The sequence below is a fragment of the Bombus impatiens genome, unplaced genomic scaffold, assembly GCF_000188095.3.
Source record: "Bombus impatiens unplaced genomic scaffold, BIMP_2.2 scf_2222, whole genome shotgun sequence".
NCBI lineage: Eukaryota > Metazoa > Arthropoda > Insecta > Hymenoptera > Apidae > Bombus > Bombus impatiens.
Window position 1 is genome coordinate 829,270 of NT_178641.1, and position 13,125 is coordinate 842,394.

The window sequence follows — 13,125 nt, forward strand, 5'->3', positions numbered from 1 at the left end:
TTTTTTTTTTTTTTTTTTTTTTTTTTTTTTTTTTTTTTTTTTTCGATGAAATATGGAAAACGAAGTAAATCCGAAAGTATCATCGTTCTATGGATGATTTATCGAAGTGAGAAGGCATAGGAATTTCCTACGCCGGAATAAACTTACGACGACAGCTTTCGTTTTTATCCTTCTGCGATAAGGGAGAGTGGAAATGACCCATTTTATTTTTATAAGATGTAAAACACCGTGGAATGATTTATGACGGATAAGACACTGTATGAATGTTACACGATGGATTATGTTCCCTTTTTACTTTGCTTTTTAGTCGGAGACACGCGAAACGACTTGCTTTATCTTATTTACAATTATTAGTAATTTATGAAAAATCTTCAAATATGAACAATCTCGTCATCTTCTAATTTTCTTTTCTCTCTTCTTTCTTTTTTTAAACAATGTAACGAGAGATGGTTATTCTGTGGAAATTATACGAGATACATAGAGAGATATAGACCCTCTTGCGAATATTTTACGGTGGACAAACTTGCGACTCTGATTTCCTCTTTCGCTTTAATAAAGTACGATGGAAACGATTTGTTTTACTTTTGTAAGAGTTATGCGAGGTGTAAAGAATTACAAGTTGGTTTATGATAGACGAAATCCATCTTGTGTGAAGGGAACAGGCTTTCGAGAGATCATTAATATTCATGCCAGCTGGATGAGGTATCTGTGTCGTACTTTTTCCCCTTGCACTCGACGCGTTATTTTTCCATAAAGGGATTACGCGAACGAATACTATTTACAGGTTTCTCGATTGCCGCCACACGGCAGAAAAGAGAAGGAGAGCAACGTGATTTCCAACTCTCGCGTTTGATGAACGAGACATTCTGAATTTTGGATTTAACAGCGATTTTTATGCAGATTCGACCGAATTACTATGATAATGCGGTATTATAATTCCCATTTACATAATGTATTAACAATGCTTATAATAACCAGCTTGTTGTTTGCATCGTTCCCCTTTCGATGATGTTTCTTCCGATTTTATCGTCTCTAACGACTTCTAATTAACGTTTATTAGAAAGTTAATCTCGCGGATCGTGCTTTGACAATTTGTTTAATAACATGTTTCTCTACTTATTTTTATACCCTAAGCTTACCGACTGCTGCAAAACATCCGATTATTCCAACTCAAATTTAAAAATTCCTTCTTCAGCGTTTAATCACAGTACGTCGTATTTTCCGTAAATTTCAAGAAACATCCACTCGAAACAGTTCTAATTTAATTTACAAACTCGTCTTTAATATTCTACCGAATATTCCGACCAAAAATATTTTGCCAATCTTCTCGAAGGAACAAAAAAATTATGGTCCGAGACGCTCGAGTCGTTGTTCTCCAACTATTCTCGGATCATTGTTCGCGATCCAACGACGCGATACCTCTACGATAGACTGGTCTGACTCGAGCAATTAGAAACCGCATTCGCCACGCGGAACAACGCTGTCGCGGAACACTCAGGCTTATTCGTGCTGTACATACCCGAAATATGGCGCAACTTGGTCAAGATTCTGCGAAGATCGCGGGCTTGTTGGTTGTCGGCTATGGACAAAGGGAAATCCGCAAACTGAGGCCGGGGAATTTCATATCGTTGCCCCTTTGTTCACCGTAACAACCACCGTTTGACTCACCCCTGCCAGAAACTTCCGGAGATCACAAACTTGGACGTGTAATTGTTTTAACGGTCCGATTCGTGACGTATATCTTGATTGGAAGGAAACTATGAGACGAGTAGATTGGTCGAAACTACGCCAAAGTACGTCTTTATAGGAGCTTCAATTTTCCAAGTTCGCCAAGTTCCGAGAATCGAATACGGCCATAGATGTCAGCCACTTGTCTACCATGCGATGCTCGCGAACTTTGTTCCAAGAAGAGCGAAAGAAACCGTAAGAAAATTCAGTATTCCCGTTGATTTATCGAAGAAAGCGATTTACGTTTGATCGTGTAACGTACGTTTCCAACGCTATTCCGCGAGATTATTTAACAAAAGATATTCGTGGTGCCTTCGAACAATTTCAAACATCTTGTCAGACACGAAGCAAGATGCGAATATAACTCGACGCAATACCAAGACATCATTTTTACTCGCCGCAGAGTTTTATCTCGACCCTTCAACCCTAACTGGAAGAAGAATACAAAAGAAAGGAGGAACTTAATCAGAATCTCTGAAAGAAGTATCCCTATCCATCGCCGTTAATCCCGCACGATCATTCCCCAAACAGCATTCCCTAAGCAGTATCCTTTCCCTGGGAGCATCCCCTGTATATAGCCCGAGAAACTACCCTCGATTACCACCAAAGTCTACCCGGTAGGAACTATTTTCCAGTTTTTTCGCCACGCAAACTGCTTGATTTTGGGCTTACAAGCGGCTCGTTTATTTACAACGCGTCGCAGAGATACCCGGCGATACCTTCCCTTTTTTCCCAGGGAGGCATTATTTAGCGGCGGCCACTTATATTCGCGGTTGCAACGAGTCAGCCATTATAATTCTCCGGAGGTAAATAACCGCGGAGCTTACCCTCGTATCGCTCGTTTTCATAAATCGAGCCACGGGATCTTTGTACAAAAGGAACGGCGAACGTAGCGAGCACAGGCTAGAAAGCAGCCAAGAGGAGGAGCCAGGGAACAGGGAGGAGGCTTGATAATGAAGCCACGAAGATACACGGAGGTATCGTGAAATAAATCCACAGCAACGAATGAATGATAAAGCACTCGAGGTGGGAGAGGCGATCCTCGAAGAACAGTAGTACAGTGTTATCGAAGTGAGAACGCGGCGACTAAGCAGAAATGTAATGCTCCGCGCTAGTCTCTTGACCCTGCCATACAAGAGCGCTTAACGAACTGTAAATCATCCTCGAGAGCTTTGATGAAATGCTCCATTTGTAAGGCAACCCCGTCTTCAAAGAAGGACGAACTTCTTCGGGACTATGTTTGCAGACTGTGGTGTTCGGGAACGGCTTTCGAAGAACTACAAGTTCGGGAGACTGTGAAGAAATATCTAGAGCTGCTTATCGTGATTCTGAGAAAAATTTTCATTGTTAATTGTTAAAAGCGGAAAATCTACGCTTCGACGATCGAATAAATGAAACTGACGTCGTAAATTTTAAAAGATAGAAAAATCGTCGACCGATCTCGAGTGGTTGGATAGACACAATCGTATCAAACTCCGTGAATAGAAATTCTTCGCTGAAATTTGAGAATTTCAGGAAGAATAAAAGAGCAGGAAAAGAATCTTCTACTCGGAAACCGGTATAATCAACTTTCCTCGGCGTACCACAAACACTTACCCTTTCACGACCGAAGCAGAAGTTCCCTCTAGCGTAATTTTCTTTCCGACGAGGCTTCCTGACCGCTCGAATTCTGAAACATAAAAAAAGCGAGAGAACCAATTAGCCACGGTGAATATCAGTTTCGTTCGTGATTTTATCGAAATTATTGCCTCTCTCCGTCTACCACGAACTAAGTTTCTGCCTGTTCGTACCGATGGCTGTATTAAAAATTCAAAGATACCGTCGGGACGGTATCGGTTAGGGCGACCGAGAGAAGGAAAGAGAGAATTGAAAGAGAAATCGAACTTCTAACTCGGTTGCGGCGTCGACGAAAAACTACCCCTGACCTTCGAGCATCTCCAGAGACGATCGTTCCGTTCCTCTTTCATCTCGAAGGATTCTTTGCCTTTCCCTCTCGACAAGAAGTTTCATTCGTCTGCAGCGCTTTCAGCCGCCTTCCCTTCGTAACTGGCAAAGAAATGTATTATATCGACTACCCCCCTCCGGAAATAGCGTGAGAAGTACGAACCCTTCCGGAAGAGTTGCTCTTCTGTTAGGACTGTTTCGCGTTGGAGTACACGCGTACACGCTTGTGAGAGATGTTAGAAAAGCAACGAGAAGCTATGGTTTCTTATTTAATCTTTCAAAGTTCAAACGAACGCCGTCAATCACGTAAAGAGAGTTGCGAAACTTGTTCTTCGTGCTTCGATTTGATCTAGTGGTTCATAGATTTCTAAACCTCCATCTTTTCAAATATTCAAACATTCGATATTCGTTTCAAACTCTCAAACATTCCAATATGTTTCACTTCTTAATTCATAAAAAAAGAGGAGCAATTTCAAAGTTAAAATTAAAGTTCAAATTTCGTAATTCTGAAATTTAGAAGACTGCCAAATTCGAAACGTGAAATGAAAATGTCTGTCTGAGAAATCTTTGCGTAAATCCCATCGCATCAATTACGTACACTACCGAACGTGACTGGTTATGTCAGATGGAGAATTCGATTTTAATTGGAATTCTATGCCAGAGAATATTTTTCGAGATGGAGGAACGAGAGAAAATATAGTTCTGGATAAAACGGATAAAAAAAGATGAAGAATCATAAAGGCGGGGGCTTCGAAATAAGGAGAGTAGACGATTATCGACAGCTGTCGACGATATCTAGATTCTAAAAGACTCGAGTAGAAATCATCGATCATATATTACGGTGGTAGATACCAGAGGTTCATAAAGTGACCCAGTTTTGCGCAATTGTGTTTCTTTTCTTCTCGGTACGGAATAATAAAATTTTACAACACTGCAAAGTCACATTTGAAGAATATTGTATTGGAAGTCACGAAGAACCATTCCTTCGAATTCCAGAGCAATAAGCAGTGTCTCTTTATTCTTTGCGATGCGTAAGTCTTAACTTAAAGTAAGGAGAAAATTTCGTTCATTTACATTTTACGCGTCATACATAACAATAAAAAGAACTTTATACAGTAGCTCGCTGAAATCCTTAATTTCACTTTCAATTCAGATTTACGTGTCTATTTTTGTATTCCGATTTCGTTAACTTAATAAATAGATCCTATCGTATAAGTTCAAATTTCCAGAAATTATTATACAATGAAAACCATAAATATCTACTGCAATAAATCGTTTAAAATACACTGAATGATATTTGGCGATTTATTCGCAGATTCTTTTACACCAAACAAATATAAATAATACCTATTTGATTCGAAGATGACAAGTATTCACTTACAAGCATTCATTTTACTTGATCTTATATCAGGTAGGCCGTTTACCATATTTTTATTTATCAATTTCCAAAGATCAGATTCGTTCAGGTGTCCGTATCGATAGTGCCAATCCATAAGTGTATTTTTGCTTTCACATACCATACCAGCATATTCAGACTTTGCGTCTATAATATACAAATTCCTTTTGCGACTTGCGGTAGTAACGATCTCATCCTTTTCTCCGAGTATTGTGGCCATTTTATTTGTGAACACGATTCTTTTTCCATTCGCTGTAACTTTTGACACCGAGATTAAATTTGCCTTTAGTTCTGGTACATACAATGTGTTTTCCAATCGGAATTTCTCTAGTTTGTCCCTTTTATAATTAAATAGTATTGCAGTACCCTTACCTTTGATCTCTGCCAATTTGTCATTTGCTAATCTTACCCTCTGATTCGTTATTGGCTCCATAGATTCAAAGCAGTTTATGTCACAGCACATGTGTGACATCGCACCACTGTCAATGCACCACTCCTTTGGTAATTCCATGTTTGTATTCAATGAAATATCAGTAACAATGTTGTTACCCTGATTATCTTCATCCAGAATATTGGAGATCCGTAGGCATTGTTCAGTTTTGGGTACTTCAGGGACTTGTGCTAATCGAGCTTTATGGTCGTCATTTTTCTTTTTCAAACATTGATTTGCCTTATGTCCTCGTTTATGACAATAGAAACATTCAATGTGCTTTGCCTTATTAGCTTTAGTAAGTCCATTCTTATTCAAGGGAGTTTTATATTTGTCGTACCTTTTGTATTTGCTTGAATCTTCCACTTGTAGAGCTTCCTGGTGATCACTTGCAGCATTCGAATTGCGACGAGAATTCGCTTCTTCTAATAATTTTGTCCTAAATGCATCCGGGGTAGGTAATTGATCCCGCGATTCGATTGCACATCTAAAGTTCTCATATGTATTCGGGATACTGTATAGTAATAGGATTGATAGCAGATCATCAGCGATTTCAATATCCATTTCCTTTAGTTTATCCACGTGGTTGAAAAAACTGTTTAAGTGATCGGACATAGTTTCATTACCGGACATTTTCGTGAATAATAATTGTTTCAGGAGCGTAGCCTTTCTTGCAGGTCCTTTGGATTCGTAGACCTCCTTTAATTTGTTCCATATTTCATGCGAAGTTTTACAATGCTTCACGAGGCATAGTTCACTCGAACTCATGGCGAGAATAATATCGGCTCGAGCTTTACCATCCTTTTTATCCCATAAAGTGGCTTCATCCGCTGCTTGGGGTCTTTGATATCTGTCAATTTGTCATTTGCTAATCTTACCCTGTGATTCGTTATTGGCTCCATAGATTCAAAGCAGTTTATGTCACAGCACATGTGTGACATCGCACCACTGTCAATGCACCACTCCTTTGGTAATTCCATGTTTGTATTCAATGAAATATCAGTAACAATGCTGTTACCCTGATTATCTTCATCCAGAATATTGGAGATCCGTAGGCATTGTTCAGTTTTGGGTACTTCAGGGACTTGTGCTAATCGAGCTTTATAGTCGTCATTTTTTTTTTCAAACATTGATTTGCCTTATGTCCTCGTTTATGACAATAGAAACATTCAATGTGCTTTGCCTTATTAGCTTTAGTAAGTCCATTCTTATTCAAGGGAGTTTTATATTTGTCGTACCTTTTGTATTTGCTTGAATCTTCCACTTGTAGAGCTTCCTGGTGATCACTTGCAGCATTCGAATTGCGACGAGAATTCGCTTCTTCTAATAATTTTGTCCTAAATGCATCCGGGGTAGGTAATTGATCCCGCGATTCGATTGCACATCTAAAGTTCTCATATGTATTCGGGATACTGTATAGTAATAGGATTGATTGCAGATCATCAGCGATTTCGATATCCATTTCCTTTAGTTTATCCACGTGGTTGAAAAAACTGTTTAAGTGATCAGACATAGTTTCATTACCGGACATTTTCGTGAATAATAATTGTTTCAGGAGTGTAGCCTTTCTTGCAGGTCCTTTGGATTCGTAGACCTCCTTTAATTTGTTCCATATTTCATGCGAAGTTTTACAATGCTTCACGAGGCATAGTTCACTCGAACTCATGGCGAGAATAATATCGGCTCGAGCTTTACCATCCTTTTTATCCCATAAAGTGGCTTCATCCGCTGCTTGGGGTTTACTTATTGTGCCATTCGCATATTCCCACAAGTCATCCTTAATGAGTACTGCCTTCATTTGCATTTTCCACGTGTCGTAATTTTCTCTATTGAGTTTTTCGATATTTGAACTCACGACGCTTGACATTTTGTTATATTTTCTCAAAAATTCAAATTTTCAAATTTTCAAAAATTCAAATTTTTAAAAATTCAAATTTTCAAAAATTCAAATTTTCAAATTTTCAAAAATTCAAAAATTCAAATTTTTAAAAATTCAAAAATTCAAATTTTCAAAAATTCAAATTTTCAAATTTTCAAAAATTCAAAAATTCAAATTTTCAAAAATTCAAGTTTTCAAGTTTTCAAAAATTCAAATTTTCAAATTTGAGTAGAAGAGTATATTTGAAATTTCAAAGAAGAGTATGTCACTGTTGATCGCGATTGAACTGTACAGTTTGTAATTCTACGCGATAAATCTTGCCTCCCATGGTAGACAAATTTTAACAAACACAAATAATCGACTATCCTTTCGCATTAGCGCAAAACATTTCCGTGACAATATAGAATTTTCATTGCCTGTTCGTACAAACGATTACACGATTTCACTGTAACGATAAATAAAAAAATAATTTCCTAGAAAATTTTGATATTTTCCTGGACATTTTTCGACAGTTAACTTGATATACTCCTTACGCAGCTTAACAGTCTCGCTCGTCAAACGTTTAAATTTCAGAATTTGTAAGTCAGAGTTTCGAAATTCGATTTATCTACTTTAGCCACCTTCTAGGAATATTTTTGACGTGTATTTCACTAAATGAATTTCTGAAACTCGATAGAATATCCCGGACTAATGTTCCACCCAAACTGAACGATTCTGACAAATGAAATCTCGGTGCGATTCAATTACGACAACATCTGAGACTTATCAAAATCCAGCGAGTAGGAAGTGGTTCGCTAACGTAGAACGATCCGATAAAAATTAATTAGCCACCATGACCTTACTCGGCGAGGATAATCGCGCGTGTTGCACCTTTTTATCGTTCTTATGCACACGATAGGAAACGAGAAACCGTAGCCCCGACGTCGCCGTTGAAACGACGTTTCTTCCACGTTCCATTGTTGCCAATCAAGCAACTTCTTCTAGTCGACAATAATTGAAACGAGCCACACCGACGTCCAATAACGAATTTCAAAACGTGCACGATCGCGTGGTAATGACTACGGGAAAATGGATCTGTCGCAATTGCAATTAACGTTACGTTACAATTAATATCGAGTCAACGAAGCATCCGCGCGTTTTCCACGAAATCGCGTTTAATCGAACCGAACTGGTGAAATATAGACGGTCTCTCTCGTCGATTCCAAGATTCTCGACCATTCTCGTGAAAACTCGTCCGTTCATTTACGATGGTAGATCAACGTTCTCAGAAAAAGCATCCAAATAACAAATACCGTGCACGACACGCGCAATTTTCATCGCGACACACGAAAATACGTGAACGTATTCTTCGCCCTTATTTCAAGAAATAACCGGAACCATCTTTCTAAGGCATCTTATCCGAAAAACGCACCTAGAAAAGAAACAGGAGAGAAGACACCTCGACTTACGATTACCCAAATCGTCTCTAAACCGTCGTCTTCGAAATGAAGTCAACATTTCCATCTCGAGCGGAGACGGTTCTCTGGGAAATTTTTCACAGCTCGCTCACGTCTTCCATTAGGTTACTTGGCGGATAGTTCGGTTACGTGAGCTTTTGTGCGCGGCCGCGAATCTCACGGACCCGTCTACAGACACCCTCTATTACGTTTCACCGGGAAATTTCCCTTACAACATCGTACTTCGTTCGCCACGTCGCGTGTAACCGTGCCACTTTTCCTCCGCGTTTTGCCTGAAATTCACCTACCCGCACGCACACCCTTCGTAATTCGCCCGCGAAACTTTCTTGCGTTTCTACAGGCTACATGTAAATAAGCTGACTAGGGCGTGTGCGCGCGGAACACTCCGTGTATAGACGATTATTAAAACAGCCATTATACGCGTGCGTGACATTGTAGCCCGCGTGGAAACGAGAACGCAGATGGAAGACCGTAGCAAACTCGAACGACGCTCTTTCGTTTAATATACATAGCGTTCCGACTTTAATACGCTACAAGCGAAAATAAGAAAATAAGTTTCGTGCAAAGTTATCATCCTACGCTTTGTACTACACCGCGTTGATAATCAGAGCCGCGTTTGCCACTAGGCACAAAGTAGGCACGTGCCTAAGGCCCGCCGAAGAAAGACACTCGGACAAAGGTATTGGCAAACGCTGTATGAAATAATCAAATCCACTGGCTTTGATTTCGAACTTTAACTAAAGGAATAAATACCAATAATAACGATACTTATCGCGAAACCTTTGTAAAATACAAGACGGGTCTGCTCCATCATTCGCGGTAAGCGTCTTAAAAAAGAATTACGTTGACGTTGAAACAGCAGTAAACAAAGTATGCATAAATGAAATTGAAAAGCCAATTGTTCGAGTAGAAATGGCTACGTTATTTCATAAGCTGGATGAATTCAAATTTGCTGCAGTAATATATTTGGGGAATGCTTTTAAATAGAATAAATGCTGCTAGCAGATCGTTGCAATCATCCACAGGTTTAATATCTACGATGGTATCGCTATATGGTAGCAACTTTATTAAAAATATCCGTAACAATTTCAAGGAGATTGAAAATCAAGCTGAAAATATCATTCCAATTAAATATAAAAAGAGCGCCGACTAACAAAACAAATATTTATCGATGACGAGAACGTACACATAGGAAGCGAAGCTTTTACAGCGAACATATGTTACATGGTTTTTAATAAAATAGTTACTCATTTATGCAGAAGAGGTGCTACATAAAGGTACAAACAATAAATTTAAATTTATATACTTGCGTATATATTAAAAACTTGTATCGAGTGAATTTATATCAAAGACGTAAGTATTGATAAATTCAAAGTGGAGTCCTGGCTTCTGACAGATTGAATTTTACAATCGAAAAGAAAATGTTTCGCGTTAAATTCCGACTACCGTCCGATATAACATCAACCCCTCAATACCATCCCATCATGTAGCCATCTCATAACGCTTCGTTGAATTAAAAAACGAACCAAAAATATACAACGTTGGAAGGAATTCGCGTTCGCGAACAATTCGATGAATCGATAAGTCGAGGCTAACCAGGCGACTATGAAAAGATTTTATTCGCGAGCCTCGGCCTTTCAACTAGATGGACTTCGTTGGGCGAATTTATCGAGCAGGCCGTTCTTTTATGATGCATGAGATTTCCTCCATCTATGGATAATGGAATGGGAAATAAAGTGCGAACAATTCCGTCACTCCCTGTTCGCTTCGAGTCGCGACGTTCTCGCGCGAGCAAGTATGCAGGCGCGCGAGCTCGCACGCTCACGCAATCGTACATTGTTTGTGTGGCAAGTGCAGACGCGGGAAAATGCAAATCGGCGCATGAAACTGCGGGACAATCGGTTTAAAATTATACGATATAGGAAGCTGTAGCGCAGTTGAATCGTTTTAGGAGAGAACGCGTGTCAGGCGTGATATTTTCCCTTGTTTTCTTTTTAGGAAAATGGAACGTGAAAGCTGGATGACGGAGCACGTGAAACTTTTGAAAGATTTTGGACGATCGTAAAACGATAGCGTGATATAAAATAAAATGGCGTTTTGGCAGAGGGAAGATATACCTGCGTTTTGTATCACCTCGATTGATATTTTTGGAAAAATAATACTTAAAAATTGAACCATTGAAGTTTTGGACAAATCGGTGCTATATCGCGCAGTGTAAGATAAAATGAAAGTTTGCCTCGTCTTCGTTGATTTTTGGCGTTAATTTTTCGAATGATTGAACTCCGATCCGACTCAATTTCAATTCAATTAGATCGCAATGTTATTCTATTCTCTTCGTCTATAGTTAATTGGTGAAATTAATATCGCGATACCAATATCCTACTGGTTACATATTGCTCGATTGCAAAACAATAAATACTCGAAGTAGTCAACAAAATGTAATTTCTCGCAATTAAGATGATACCTGGTTGGATGATATTGTGCGCAGACGCAATATAAAACCGCAGTTTCTCCAAAAGGTGAGCAAAAAGATCACGTATTAATCACTTCCAAGTGATTTTCTTCCCATAATAATCTTACGAAAGTAGTCAATTAAAAGTAATTAATTAAAAAGTGGGAGTTACTGCTTCCTTTATCGATTGTAATTAATTTCAAACCGTAAATGTGCACGCGATCCTAGTAAATGTGCACATCGGAATCCTTAATTTTCTCGGAGCCTGACAAGCCGCCTGCGCCGCTACGAAATCAATTAAGTGGTAATCTACCGGCACATCAAATAAATTTAATCACTGTCGGGCGTCGACAGAATCCCGGAATTTCATTCGTCAGTGTCGCAAAGTCAACTTTGCCACGGTTACGACGAAATATCGTCATAAACGAGCATCGATAACGAGCACAATTAATTAGCGCGATTTTTCGTCTCTTACAGTCATCGAATAAACTCGAAACCTACATCAATCTGTTGCAAATACGAGGCTGTATACCATTTTTTTCTTTCTCTTTTCTTTTTTTTTTTTTTTATTAATTTCTCATCGCGATATAAAAGTTTCTGATTCAAAGATGAGCCGGTTAGCAGGTTAAAGGGAAAGAATTTCCATCGATTAATGACTCAATTAGGATGACCAGGTACAGGCGAAACGATTCGTTACTGGTTAAATTACACAGGTGTCCGATCGGTAGTGGCAAGTTAGAGATAAGAAAATCGCGTGAAGAGGCAAATTGGAGGATCAGCCAGGCGAACATAATACGCGCAATTCGCATAATGCACACGTATCGGTAATAAGAAGTGGTCTTGGCAATTAGTGTCGAATAATTAAAGGGTCGTTAATCCCTTTACGGGCGGCTACACTAAAATACCTCGAGCCAGGGAGAGGTAGAAGAGGAAAGCAAGTCCAGAAATCTTGGAAGGCTGGTCGAGGCTTGGCTCGAAATTGTAGAAACTATCGATCGTTTCGGGAGCTACGTCTTAATTCTTGCCAGCGTTTCTACGCGGAATGCAATAATCGTACGTTAAACGTGACACGGCTCGCCATATAATTAATGTCATGTGAGAGGCGAGTGTCGCGTTACAATGCATTCGCAATGTCGTTGAAGCACCGTAATTACCGTGAGTTTGTCTTGCCTCCCCTGACAACAAGCCCTGACAAAGAAATATAGCAAAAACGTTATACTTTTTCGAGAGAATGGGGGAGGTAGAGGGTTTGCAGCGTGGTTTGTTTCGAGTTCTGGGACTTGTTTTTTCACTGCGACAAATGGTCCTGGAAAGAGAGGTAGCTAAGTGAGATACATAACAGTAATAACATTTGCTAATATTAGTTAAGTGAAATATATCGCGTAGTAATGATATTCGGTTGCATTATATTTATATCATATAACGTGCATATTTTTCTAAATTGAGCAATAGCTACGGTAGACGTGTACCTTTGGGAATTAATAATTTTATAGAGTTTCTACATTTATACTACATGTTGTGCCATTGCGAAGCTGTTACTTCTCTTTCTTAAATTTTCCTGTCTAACCATACTGTTCGTTATTTCATAATATTCCCATTGCTCGTAATACTTCGAAATAACCGAACCTATGAAATAAAAAAGGACAAAGATTTCAGAGACAACGAAGACTAACCTGCAGTCGGGTCTCTCTGGTACTTACCACGCGGTACAATTCCTTGGATCGATATTAAAAGCCGCGTGGCGCTAAATATCACGAGACAAAGGCATGCAAATGTTCGCGAGGATAACAAGTGCGGGAGGAACGTGGGGGACTGGGTTCGATGCGCGAGAAAGCGCGA

At 39.3% G+C, this 13,125-nt stretch overlaps 1 protein-coding gene and 1 pseudogene across 4 annotated transcripts in view; both read right to left on the bottom strand.

Annotated features, from left to right (window-relative positions):
• LOC100748507 (putative polypeptide N-acetylgalactosaminyltransferase 9) overlaps positions 1 to 13,125 on the bottom strand; it is a 299,103-nt gene that overhangs the window by 214,843 nt on the left and 71,135 nt on the right. For all 4 annotated transcript variants that reach the window (XM_033324345.1, XM_012393134.3, XM_003494457.4 and 1 more), the window contains one exon: positions 3,325 to 3,397. The gene's annotated coding sequence lies outside the window, so the exon portion shown is untranslated. The remainder of the gene's footprint in view (positions 1 to 3,324; positions 3,398 to 13,125) is intronic.
• On the bottom strand, positions 6,263 to 7,048 carry LOC112213929 (annotated as a pseudogene).